This window comes from Epinephelus fuscoguttatus, linkage group LG14 (assembly GCF_011397635.1).
Source record: "Epinephelus fuscoguttatus linkage group LG14, E.fuscoguttatus.final_Chr_v1".
Lineage (NCBI taxonomy): Eukaryota > Metazoa > Chordata > Actinopteri > Perciformes > Serranidae > Epinephelus > Epinephelus fuscoguttatus.
The window spans coordinates 4,559,051-4,572,895 of NC_064765.1; the positions used below are offsets into that span (position 1 = coordinate 4,559,051).

Genomic DNA, 13,845 nt, shown 5'->3' on the forward strand with positions numbered 1-13,845 from the left:
TGTGTGGAAAATATTCAGAGTAGGAACTAAAATTCAGAACACAGACGAATCTCTGTCACGTCATACAAACAACAACAATCACTTCCTGGCAGACGACAGGCAGCTGATTTGACCTGTGGAGGTGAAATCGGCAAATTTGTTTATTTGTGTTGTCATTTTTTGTACTCAGGATGGAACAAAAAAAGAAAATCAGAGGATGAACAGACAAAACATACTAACAATTTTTACTGTGTGTTTGTTTTCCATAAAAATTGATGCTCAACATGTCACATGCCTCTGACATGCTGACTGACGCCATTTCTAGGTGATAAAATAACAATATATGATAATAACTTGTTGGGTCTTGCACTAACTTCACCACAAGTATCGATAAAGAGCAAAAAGAGAGTTGGATTTACTTATGTAAAGCTCAGCAGGAGTTTATCAAATGTATGAACATACTGCTCGCTGGGCTGTGACTGGTCGCCTTCTCATGTTTGAAACACAGTTAGACAATCCTTATTTGTTCCACATCAACAACACCTCGTGTGTAAACTTTAAATTACAGGAGAAAATCAGCCAGTAGCGTATTAAACATCAGATCTCCTCTGTGACGGTGTTACAGCGACGCTTTAATAATCCAGCCATGTGGATAAACTGCCATTCAGCTGCAAATGAGGAGTTTAAATCCATCATTTCAGAACACTCTTCTTCTGTGGTGGCACCTCTTCAGCTCTCACAGTAACAGATCTTAACCAGAAGAAGAGTTACTTGATTATAGGGCTTTGTTGGGATTATAGGGCGCCACTGAGAAATATTTACGATTAACCAAAGCTTGGGGGACAAGATGTAAACATCCACGGCCTCGAGGAGGAGCGAGTGCGCGGTGATATGGTTGGTGGAAAGAAAACAGTTCCTACATGAAACTGCTCTGAACTAGGTCTGAGGATTATCTTGAGTAACTGGGTTATGATTTCTGGAAAGAGACACTGCTGTTGAGTGTTTCAAAAGGGCTGCCCCCTAATGGTGGACTAAACGTTAGTCGACCAGTAAAGGCCATTAAACTCCATCAGGAGCTGCACCTTGTCAGAGTAAACCCAAAACTATATGACTGGAAGGACAGACACAGGAAGTGTCCTCGTCGGGTTAATTTCCAGGGCTGGTACCTGCGGTTATTCCACAGGCTAGTTAATAACATGTCGGGCAGGAAATCCAAAGTGTGGGATCATTTTGAGAAGGTGAAGGACGAACCCAAGGTGATATGTAAACTCATCTTCATTGGTCGACTCAAACATGACGTATCATCTGAAACATGGAAGTAGCTACATGCCCATTAGCCCACAGCGTCATTAACAGGCGGCTCGCTCAGTGTGTGACGTGCACTTGGAGATAAAATATAGGCCTATATTAATGAAGGTTCATTAGTACGGTTTTGTATTTCTGTGTAATGTAGCACAGTGTTAATCATTACATTCATATCACAAACATGATTCTGTGTCCACTCAAAATGACGTGGGCTGGTAATTAGGATCAGTGTATATGATGGCATTAGAATGTGCCAGAGTCCTCCAGATCTGGGCTCTAACGTCCAACATTCTTCTCCGGAGGCATAGCTGGCTACTCCTTATCTTCTTGGAAAGCCACGTCCACTACTGAGGTCAAAATAAAACACAACTCCCCCCTGAAGACAGATACAATGTGTTGGAGGACAAGCGGATCTCTGTTCTGTGTCGTCAGTCAAATCTGCGACGCCTTCAAACAGCTCACCTCCTTCAACCTGCAGCACCTCCTCCTGTCTGTCTGACTGACCACACCTGTCTCCCTGTTCATCCATCTGTCTGTCAGTCCACCTGTCTGTCTGTGAGCAGCTGCTCCTGAAACCAAACACTGACGAAGGCCGGAGGCTGGGAGCTATTTATACACTGACACACACACAGAGTGCTCTCTGCCAGGGTGCCCATGGCAACAGGGGGGATCGGAGGCAAACTGGGGGTCGCGACTTCCTCTAGTGAGGGTCGCTATGACAACGGGGAAACCAATGGTCCTCCCTCGGCCAAAGGAGAGGGAGAGAGATCGACAGAGGGAGTGAACTGGGACGTCTGGGAGGAGGATTACATAACAGACCACACTAGTTCAGCCATGCTCCGATTGGACGGCTCTGTGATTGACAGCCACAGCTCCCCACAACCCCCCAAGATCCCTCTGACATACCAGAAGACATACGCATGTGTGTGTGTGTGTGTGTGTGTGTGTGTGTGTGAGCAGCCATACACTGTAAACAACCAACTGTCTGAAACAGGTTCAGTATTTGAGGAGCAGAGACGAGGACGGCTGCTGATGAGGACACACGTTAATTAGAGGAAAATTCCTCCAATAAAAACACTGCATCACTGTCAACACAGCAGTGATGTCACCGTGAGTCATTAACAGTTACAGGAAATATACCATGACACACACACACACACACACACACACACACACACACAATGATTTTACTGCTATTTGTCCCACTGTATGTTCGGACAGACTTTTATTTCACTAGCTGTAGCGTGTAGAGTGTGTGTGTGTGTGTGTGTGTGTGTGTGTGTGTGTGTGTGTGTGTGTGTGTGTGCAGTATTTATCCTGTGCTGAGTGTCTGCTGTCACACAGCTGTTGGGACTCTCCCCTGTCACCTTGTTGACCGCCATCAGTCAGCATAATGAAGAGTTAATGTTTGCTGTGTCACTGCACTTTGAGCCAAACATTCATCCCTGACAGTGTAACATTTCATCCATAAAAATAAACTGAACATCTAACTTCACTACAGGGAAGTACACACGTTTGCAACCTGTTATTCCTGTGGTCGAAGACAGCCAGGAAGCATTCATAAACTCCCAAATCTAAAAACTAAAGTGCTAACCTCAGATTTGTGATGTCACAGGGTATAAAGTCTGGAGCTGCTCCACAGAACATGAATTGGGAAAGATGTTTGCGATGACACTGACAGGACCCAGAGGAACGTTGAGCACATAGAGTCAATCACAGTGTTTGTGTACAATAAGTTCGGGGTAGAAAATCCTTGTGTCATGTACATAGAATCAAACTGCGCTGAGCAAACACTGCCTTGATTGGTTAGTTTTAGCCACCTAAAAAGGCACATCAAAATAAATCAATATCAGTGTTCGTGCACGCTATGTTTAGAATATTTTCATCACTTTACCTCGACGCCAGAGAACCTTTTCTGACAGGGAATCGTCTTTGTTATCTCGTTACAGTCTACCACAGCACTAATTGGTTAGTGTGTATGGTAAAGCAAGGCAAATATTCAAGTTTAGCGTACACTTAAGGTCTTTCCAGAGTCTATTTCTGTGGTCCGAAATTGTCGCAAATCCAAAAAAAAAATACGACTTCACGTTCTGTCAGTCGCGTTAGCACACTGAGTCTGAAACTTTCATCCATCATTAAAACTTCTGTAACAGGTTTGTGCAGCTGCGGTGCCAAAGAAAAACAGGGAGGGAGTGGTGACAGCCAGATAGGTAGAACTCATTTAGACCACAAGTGATGCGCTCGTGAAGCGGTTGCGAAGAGGTCCACAAGCCTAGCAGCAGCACACGTGTATTCACACCAAAACCGACAACTTTTTACTCATTGGATTAAAATGTGCTATATCGTGATATGTATCATTATCGGGATATGAAATGACCTATATCGTGATATGAGATTTTGGTCATATCGCCCAGCCCTAGGAAACAGCGACCATTCGCGAGCACTACGCAACCACATCACTTGCGGTGTAAATGAGGCCTAACTCCAGTGGAGAGGCAAAGGAGGAAATGTGTCTTTTTATTATGTCATGTGTTGCGAATTTTAGCAACAAACAAAACAATAAAACGTATTGGGATCAGTTTGCAAGGTTTATGTCCATAACGATTCTTTTTCGGATGACAGATTAAGAAACCCTTCCGCAAACACAGTTACAGCTGAAAATGACGACAGAAATCATCATGTTTTCTGAATTTACATATCTCCGCAATTGTAATCAATTGCCAGTTTTCTACCCAGCAGCAACTGCTGTTGTTTGAGCGACATCATGGTGATGCAGTATACATGGGCACGGCTTGACACTAACTTTTTTCCCAAGGAGCACATGTGCGTCTAAGTTGAAAAAGTAAGGAGCGCACAAAGAACTTTAGGGGCACAATGTAAATTGATCAAATAATGTGTTTTCCGTAATAAACGTGATGCAAATAGACATTTACAAGCAAAATTATTTAATGAATTTGTATACAAAATGTACAGAAAGGTAAAATCATCAAGTTTTTAAAAAGTATTGCAATTTAATTTTGTCTTTAATGTTATTATCTTATATTATCTTTGCAATATGATTATCTTATATAATGTAATTACTATCCTAAAACATTCTCCAGGTCCTCTGAAACTCTGCAGGACTTATTTCCACCCTGTCCAGCAGCAGTACCGTGGCGAACAGTCCCTAACTGCAGGAAGAACGGAGCAGGCTTCCCCAGAGGTCCGCCGCTTTTCCTGGTCCCTCGTCTCCGCCACACTTTGACTTATTTCCACACTGCCGACAGTGGGACTTATATTCATTGTGCTGACAGTGGCTTAGAAAATCGCCCATAACCGTGTCACATGGGGAAGAGGGAAGGCTGCTGGAGTTTCTCCAACATTTGCGGTTAGATTATCATATTTTTTTATTGACAAAAATATAGGCTGCTTCGGCTGTTTTTTTATGCGCACATGTGCCCCTAAATATTTTTTACAGTTCGCACGCACCTATTTTCAGTCGCATATGCGAGTGAAACGCTCGCACTGTCGAGCCCTGATGGGTACATTTTCTGTTTACCTGAGAACACTACAATAAAATAAACCTCATTTGGGTATTAAAAGAAAACATTCTGTAGGTCTACAATATCAGTCTCCCATTCATCGTCTCTGGAGCAGCTCTGAACTTTATACTTGCCGACGTCACAAGTTTGAGACTTCCTTCTCTGGTTTTTGGTTTTGACGGAGTTGCTCATGTTCACATACACTGACTGAACTCTCCCAGGCCATTGAAATGACATACTGGAATTTTTAATTGAAGTGGTGTTCTTCTTTAATGTCTTCCGATGGATTTTCCTCTCCACATAAAAAACATATTTCTCTTATATAAAAATATCTTTCTCTTTCTGTGCTCAGACATAAAGAACATTCAGACCAACAGGACTGGTTCATCTACTGGGTCCTGGCAGGTTAAAGCTCAGGGGTGGAGTCCAGGAACGACACAAATACACAGTTTTTATTGTGATATTAATTCTATTAATTAATTTAAACACAGCTCTGTTGTCTCGTCCACACTGACACATTTAATTTCAGCCATGAACGAGCAGACTAAAGATAAACAGACTCAGAGAGGGCTACAAACAACCCATAATGCAACAGTGCTCCTTCCATACAAAAACATCATCTGTCAATTGTCTGACATGATACAACCCTATTTAATTCAAAAAAGGTAAATACAGAAATAAATAGCATCCTTATTCTGAACAATATGGTAACTGCACATGTGGCACAGAATTCACGGAGATGACTTTGTGTTATTAACTGAATATTTTAGTTTAGTTAGTTCTGAGTAATTTTTGTTTGTTGTAACTGTTTTGTTTATGATACCTTTGTATTATTCATTTATGATACCTTTATTTGTTGACAATACCTTGTTATATTTGTTTATAATCAGCCTTCTGACCGATCCTCAGCGTCACAGTGACTTTACACATGTTGAATTTTTACAACAGATTTTCGGACGACTCTAGAAATGATCCTGTCGTAAGAGGTTACTAACAAAGTTTATGTTTGTCTGAGACAATAATCTGTGAGAGGCAGCTGTTTAAGTGTCTCCACATTTCATGTGGATTTGTTTCCTAGTGTTCTTAGTTTAAAAGTGAAGTCACACCACCCCTCCCGCCCAGTGCACCTGGTGAGCATGAATCAAGCGCTCCTAAGGGAGCTGGAGTGAGGTCAGGGTGCCGGGGTGATAGTGATGATGATGAAGGAGAATGTCTGTAGTGAGCTCACTGGCCCAGATTTACCAGGATGACAAATCAGGATAAAGAGGGGGGCACATCGGGGCCATTCCTCCGAACAACTGCGTCATTAACACGCGCACACACACACAGACACACACACACACACACTTCAAACAGTCATGACACACTCAGATACCGTCTTCACACACACAAAAAAAATAATCGCCTCTGTGATCGTCAACATAACGAAAATATCAAGCTTAAATAAACAACTAAAACTCTTTTGTTTTAATCGTGTCTTCACTTTGTGACTGACAGGCAGTTGAACCTCGGCCTGTGTGTGTGTGTGTGTGTGTGTGTGTGTGTGTGTTGGAGTTATTTTAGGCCGGTCTACTTTTAGCGTCCAGCTGGGACGGGGCTGTCAGAGCAGGGCCCAGTAGGCCAGGACACCTAATTACAGCCTGCCATCCTGCTCTCTTTACCAAAACACGGAGTCACCACAGCGCTGCCCCACCTACTGAGCCTGCTCTCCAGGTAAACACAGTGACCTTTGACCCCCTAGCTATAATAAGGGCTGTGGGAAAATGTAAAATCTAAAGCTGAGCTGTTCAGGTGTGGATCTTCTGTTCAACCCAGAAACCACTGTTTCAGTAACTTTTCATTTTAGTCTAAAATAATTAAGCTAGATTGGCAGTAATGTGAACCTTTTAAACCGGCCTATTATTTTCTGGATTCATTGATTAACCCACCAGACTCCATTTAAATAAACAGTAATTTTACAATCATAAAACAAACTTCATTAAAAGTCGACAGAGACCAAATAAAACTCACTGAAACTGTCCAACTGGTTCATTTCCACTGTTCTGACAATCACCAGCTCTGGTTTGGTTTAAATAAACCCCCAATTCACCCAGTTAGATGTGAAAATATGCTGGCTCTATATACACTAAAATTACTGTTTATTTAAATGGAGTCTGGTGGGTTTGGCGATGGTGACTTTGGTGACTTTCAGGCTGTTTGTGGTTTAACGAAAAGGATCCTTCTCTTTAACAAAAAGGTCTGCAGCCCTTTTTTTACACAGAGATCATGCTATAGGGTCGCTACAAAGTCCCTTCTTCTTGCCACATTTGCATTTTTACACAGTGTGTCCATAGAGGTGTGACAGGCGGGACATGTAATACAACAGCATTGTGTGATATATAGCATTGGTGTTAGCGGCGCTTCCTAAACAGTGCTGAATCAGTGACATCTTTTGAATCGCTTCTTAAATCTAATCTGTTCAAAAAAGCCTTTCATTAATTTCAGCACACTGTTTATTTCATATATGTCTTATTTGATTATTTTGATTATTTTTATCTTGTGTTGTCATGGGTTATTGTATTCTTTTATGTTGTATTACTCTAATTCTTTGATTTGCTGTACCTCAGTGCAATCTATAGGGCAATTAGTTGCCAACTTTGCTCACTTAGTGATGGTTCTTTATTTTATTTTATAGTTCTTAATATTCTCTTAAAATTGCCTGATTTTATTTGCTTGAATCCTGCATTTTTTTTTAAATCTGGGATCAGCCACGTAAAGCATTTTTGTCTTTGTTTTGAAAAGCACTTCATAAATAATGTTTATTTTCTCTGATTTAAATATTTATTATTTGTTTTATTGTTTAAAATATTTATTATTCTTTTTATGTATATCTTTAAGTAATAGTTTTTATGACTATTATTATTACAATCTTTAACCATCCCTGTTTTATTGCGGTTGATTTCGTCCTCTGCTCCGAGGGTAAAGAGCTCCTGGACCCCATTGTTTTTCCAATTTACAGACATTTTCAGCTGCTGTTCTTCATCTTTGAGTTAGCCGCTAACTGCTATCGGCTACCAGCTACCAGCTGGTCGTCGCCAATACATAACACCCGTGCAACCAATAAACCATCCTGCTGGCTGTCCCATTTATACAGACACCATTTCAGTGCTGTTGCTACCTCAGAGCCAAGACAATTCTGTATAAAAGGCAAGATTGTGGAATGGGGGGACAGAACACTGAGGCGGAATAACATCGTGATATTGCCGCCTTGAACAGGCAGTGTAGTTGCTGCTCATCTCTGTAAGGATCCGTTCCATTATGTTGTCAGACACTTCAAAATCTGAGCCTGTCAGTGGCAAAAACAAACACTTTCACTGGACGTACATCACTGCTGTAGCTCTCTCAATACTAGGCCACTTTTAAAAATTGTTGTTCCCATCAGTCACCAACGGCCGGGGTCCACCGGGCACATCAGCAGCGTGACACAGCTGCAGCGCGAGTCCCGTAGCAGCCCCCCCCCCCCATTAATCAATTACAGCGGCTCCACCGTCAACAGGAGCGGCGCGACAACCCCCGTCTGTCGTACGACAACTCTCTATTTTAGCGGCTCTTCTATTTTTGTCGCGCTATGCTCCCCTACGTGACCCTCCAGCAGATAAAAACTAAATGAAATAGCGTGGTAATCAAGCACAATGTGTTTTTAAATGAATAAACCATTATCAGAGGTGCTATGTGATGATTTTTTTTTCATGCATTTACCCATGTTTATCCGTGACATTGTGTAAATGTCCGTGGCAGACATTTGAAAGCGAGTAGATGACAAACAGTACAGTAAACTTGTAGATAACTCAAATATATGTAATAACTTAGGTGGAAAATGCTTTAACATTTCATGCAGCCTTCATGCAGCCTCTCAGCTCAGCAAATGGTAAACAACCCCGCTGGCTTCTCTACATGTCGCTTCCGTACGCAGTCAGTGGAGCCCCAATGAATACGCCGCGACGCTACGCTGACGTGACGCTTACGTTTGCAGCCGGTGGACCCCGGCCGTAAGACACAAAAACACTTCAGTTACCCATTAACTAGAGACTGAAGCAAGAAGTCTGGTCTCCTGTCGTCTCCTCACGTCCTCCAGCTCACTCTAAAGGCTACAGATAGAGGCTGAGCATCAATATTTTACAGCTCAGGTCCTTTTAACAACCGTGATATATAACTCATCTGCTTCCTGTGGAGCTTCACAGACGACACACCACGTCTTCAATGCTGGGATTCTACAGTTAAATCACCTGATTTCGAATCAGAGCTGAAGCTGCTTCACCTCAACAACCAGCACTGTATGTGCAGAGAGCAAAGGGCGTCACTGTACAGGATCAAGTCGAGTGCAGGCAGGGCGCAATCTGTCGACTCTGCACAGTTTACACAGCAAACATGAACAAACTGAACCAGTCAGATTGTTTCACTGTGCCGGAGTAAAGACCAAAGAGTCATCTAAAGCACCACTGACATCTTTTAATGCTGATCATAATTCACAGTTACACTTCACACAAACTGTTTAATGAAATGAGCGATTACATCCAACACACACCCACATACAGCATGTAACTTCTGTTCACTTTACTGAAACTTTTTGATATGTCACGCCAACAAGGAGACACTTAGTGTGTTTTTATCTTCTGCAGCTTTGAGACGTTTTAGTCCAGATATCACTTGGCTCTCTTTTCAGTTCTCTGAGTGTTTGTGTGTGTTTCCACCATATGTGAAGAAGCGTGAAGATTAGGCAAATTAGACCAATAACGGATTAAAAACGTCTGTGTGGTTTTCAGATGGGATTTCTGAACAACAACACATCACTGTGGTGTTTCTTTGGGATTAACTCCTGTATGACTGTGCAGTTTGAAGAAGGAGACTGGAAACATTAGAAATGCTGGACGCCGCTCTGCAAGGTGCCGAGAGGATGACGAGTATTTTATCGAGTCGTTTTCCTACTTCAGTGCATAACAATTTCATTATTTTAATTCTAGACTGGCTGGATAATCAGCTGTGTGACTGCTGTTTGAATACCAAGAACATTTAAATCTCACATTTATTCCTATCTTGACGCTTGTTAGAACCAGCAGCACCTCTCAGTCTGAATTAAATATCTCTGTACACACCGACACACGGCTGAATCTCCTGTTTTTCTGTTATTAAATGGTGATATGTTGGTAAAATGCTGACGTTACTTGTTAATCAGGTGAACAATTATCGGTCGCACTGAGACATCGATTAAATCATAACTTTATAATCAACATAAATACAGCTCACTGGCCACAGCGACATTTAAACTGATTACTGAGAGGGTGAGAGGAGACAGAAAGTCTTTTTAACTTTTAAACTAAGACAATATCGCCCTCTAAAAGCCCCACACTCAAACACACCACAGCTGTTTTCACATCAATCCATTCCAGAGATGCTTTTTGGAAAAGCTGGTTGACGAAACAGCCTAAATAAGAAAAAGAAATGATGTTTTTAAATTTAGCTGGACTGGTGAAGACGTTCTCGGAGTGCAGTGTTAGCTGATGCTGTTCTGATAGTTCCTGGACCATCAGATAGAAGAAAATGACTGTTTTTGTTTATACTCTACTTCTTCAGGAATGTCTTAAGTCCATCCAGGGGACCAATCATGGACCACAGACTGATTTTACATGGGCCGCAGCTTGTCTTTTAAAACATGTGATATGTGACCTGCCAAACAAGTTCAAAATTTTGAGCATCAAACACTTCATTTCCTGCATTCTGGTTATTTCCTTTGCACCAGTTTACAGAGAAAATGTCTTTATTTATTTAAAAGAACACAAAATTCAGGTGGTAGGTGATTATTTAAAATAAAAAAATAAGCTGCGGCTGTACCCGACTCAGACTTGTGACAGTCAAATCAGATTTGGTCGTTTAATATAGTATTTAACATATACACATATATATATATATACACATATATATATACATATATACATATATACACATATATATATACATATATACATATATACACATACACATATATACATATATACACATATACACATACACATATATACACATACACATATATACATATATACACATACACATATATACATATATACACATACCCATATATATATATATATCTATATATACACATATATATATATATATATATATATATATACATATATACATACACACACACACACAGGCAGGTCTGCTGGAGGCTGCCCTCTTGCGCTGCCATATTTGAATACGGTGGCCGAAAGGGATATATGTGCTTCAGGATATATGGGCAAGAGGGGTGGTGTGACTCCTTCAGGAGCAAGAACTCCTGATGAGAAGGATTTCACAAGGGAAGCGGAGGCTGCCTGCTTTCTGCTAGACAGGTAATTCAATCTGATATTTCAAAATCATTTTGGCTTCATGTTTGCAACTACTTTTCCCTCTCGTCTAAGTTTGAGTGATGGCTACGTTTACGTGCTAACGTTATCCTAGCCTTGGCTAACGTTATCCCAGAGCTACAGCTAAATGGTTAGCCTAGCCTACAGCCTAATCTGTTGATTCCTCTCGCGCTGCTGCAAAGGCTGCCACCCTCTCCTCCTCCTCCTCCTCCTCTTCCCTCGGTAGCCGAGACACACCTCTTTGCCTGGCCATTCCTGCACCGCCTCTACCCTCTCGCCCCCTTCCTCTCCCTGGTCTTCCTCCTCTTCCTCTCCCTCTTCCTCATCTCCCTGTGTCCTGTGGAAGAACACTCTGGAAATGCATATATTATAATCGTACCAACCTATATTTGCCGCACTGTGCCGTGACTATCACATAAAACGTGTTATTTTAGCATCACTGTGCTAATGCTCGTGTTACCAAAACAATTAGAAATGAAACACTCCTAACATATATCTCACAGATAACCTATATCTCACTGGTAAGCTATAACATATCGTAACATGGTTTAGATTCCCAAATAAATATTCATCTCGTCACTAGAAAAAACTCAAAAAACTCTGCTGTCTGCGCAAGGCCTTTTGTCCTACGAGGCCACCGTCACATACCTGACGGGAGGGGTGAGTGAGTGAGCGCTGCAATCTAGAATTTGACTGCTGATGTCACTGTTACTCACCATTTTTACACACTAAGGCTTTAAGACCATGTGACAGACATAGAAGCCCGTGTGGACTCTCTCTGCAGCTGTGTGCTGCTCTTTATTAGAGATGGAATATCGAAACTAACTGAAAACACAGTCATAATTCACGATCATCCGAGACACGATTTGTGCCGAATATTCATGCACAGAGCTGTTAGAATGAGGATAATGGAAAGAATTTGCACCAATATTTTGGCAGGACATTGGTATGCAAACCTACGCCCTTGCTGTTTGATCAGTTTTGGAAATTATTATATCTATATTTTTTTCTTCATAAATTTTGACTTCTGGACTTTCAAACGTTCTGGAGTTATCAGAAATGTTTGGATCACAGGAGTTGGAAAAAAATCCTACACAGCCATCACTGGAATCTAATTCTACAAATGTTAAAACACTAATAATGTTATTGTCGCCTTGTCTTTATCTGCAGCTTTAAAGTATTCAGTGCAGCCACAGTACAGATGTGCTGTCATTTAAATCTTACAATCAAAACATCCACAATAAAGAATCCTTTCCCTCCATATAGTGACTCTGTGATTATATAGTTATAATCCCGGCAGATCGCTGCTGTTCTGTAAGTCTTTATTTGACATACACACAACAGTTACAGTGAAGCAGTCAATAAAACAATAAAATAGTACAAAAGTTGAAATATAGGGACACTATGATGATGTGAAGCTCACACATTAAACCAACTGGTATTTCTTGCTGTCAATCAATTCATCATTATGAGAAAAATGATCCATCATGATAAGCTGCAACGCCTCGTGGCTTGTCGTTATGGCAACATGAGCGGATCAAAGTGTCCCAGTCTCCTTAAATGAGGAAAGAGGCTATAATGAGTTCACTTAATAGTTTCCAGTGTTACTCAGTGGCTCTGATGCTTTTTATGGCTTATGGCTATGTTGACCTCTATAAAGTCACACAGGTTGGTGATTTCAGTAAAAGCTGAGTAATGTTTGCTGGAGGAAAGTGTTGTTGATGCACTTCGCTCTGTGTCATTTGTTGGTTGTTTCAACAGAAACCTCACAGATTTTGCTCACTCATGATGACAATAAATGCCTTTTAACTGGAATTTTTTTTGGTTAATCTAAATTATGAATGTACATTATCTCGGGATGTGTGCAATTAGTTGACTAGGGGATTAAGGATTGCTACAGTCACTAGTCGGTAGGAGTCGGTTAAACTTATTTTAAAGATACCAGAGGAAAATGGGAGGAGTTTGGAGCAGCACGCGAGACTAACAAACACGTGCGCTCTCAGACTCAATGCATGCAACTGGTACAAGTCCGCAGGTACGATTTGGTTAAAGAAAAATGTGATTAATAATTTGAAATGACTTTTATAATACACGCAATATTTTTTCAGGCAATGTTTAACCTTATAGATTATATTGTGCTTAACTCTGAATAACTTCTGAGGCCTCTTTTACTTTTAGACTTGTCGACTAGTCTGAGTTTAATCTCCCATTTCAGCGTCAGGGAAATTAGTCGTTAGGAACATCTCTGCTTTAATCTATCCTCATCCTGAACACAAACATTCACATCAGATAGTTCTTCATATTTAAACAGCCCTGGGTCTTTTGAAAAAGAAGAGAGAGATGCGACCTTTTTTCTAATACAGATAACACTTTAAAGCGCTAATTACAAATCTAAATAAAACTCCCATCGTCGTGCAACTTTAAATGACACCAGCGCCATTTGGTCCCGGTGTGTTGATGAAATATTTCCAGAGAATATATGATCATGTACTGCCCGTACAGTTTCCTGGCGCTCCTCCCACAGTTAAAGAAGGAATGTCGACACCTTCGTTTGTGTGTTTGACTCTTATCAGGAGCGCTGATGGAGTCATGCTGAAGGCATTCAGTGTCACAACGCAACAAGTCAGAGCAGAGCAAACACAGTGTGTACT

General features: G+C 41.2%; 1 protein-coding gene across 1 annotated transcript in view; it reads right to left on the bottom strand.

Moving 5' to 3' along the window:
- Window positions 1–13,845, bottom strand: part of strn3 (striatin, calmodulin binding protein 3) — a 30,751-nt gene that overhangs the window by 11,283 nt on the left and 5,623 nt on the right. The gene's annotated exons all lie outside the window — the stretch shown is intronic.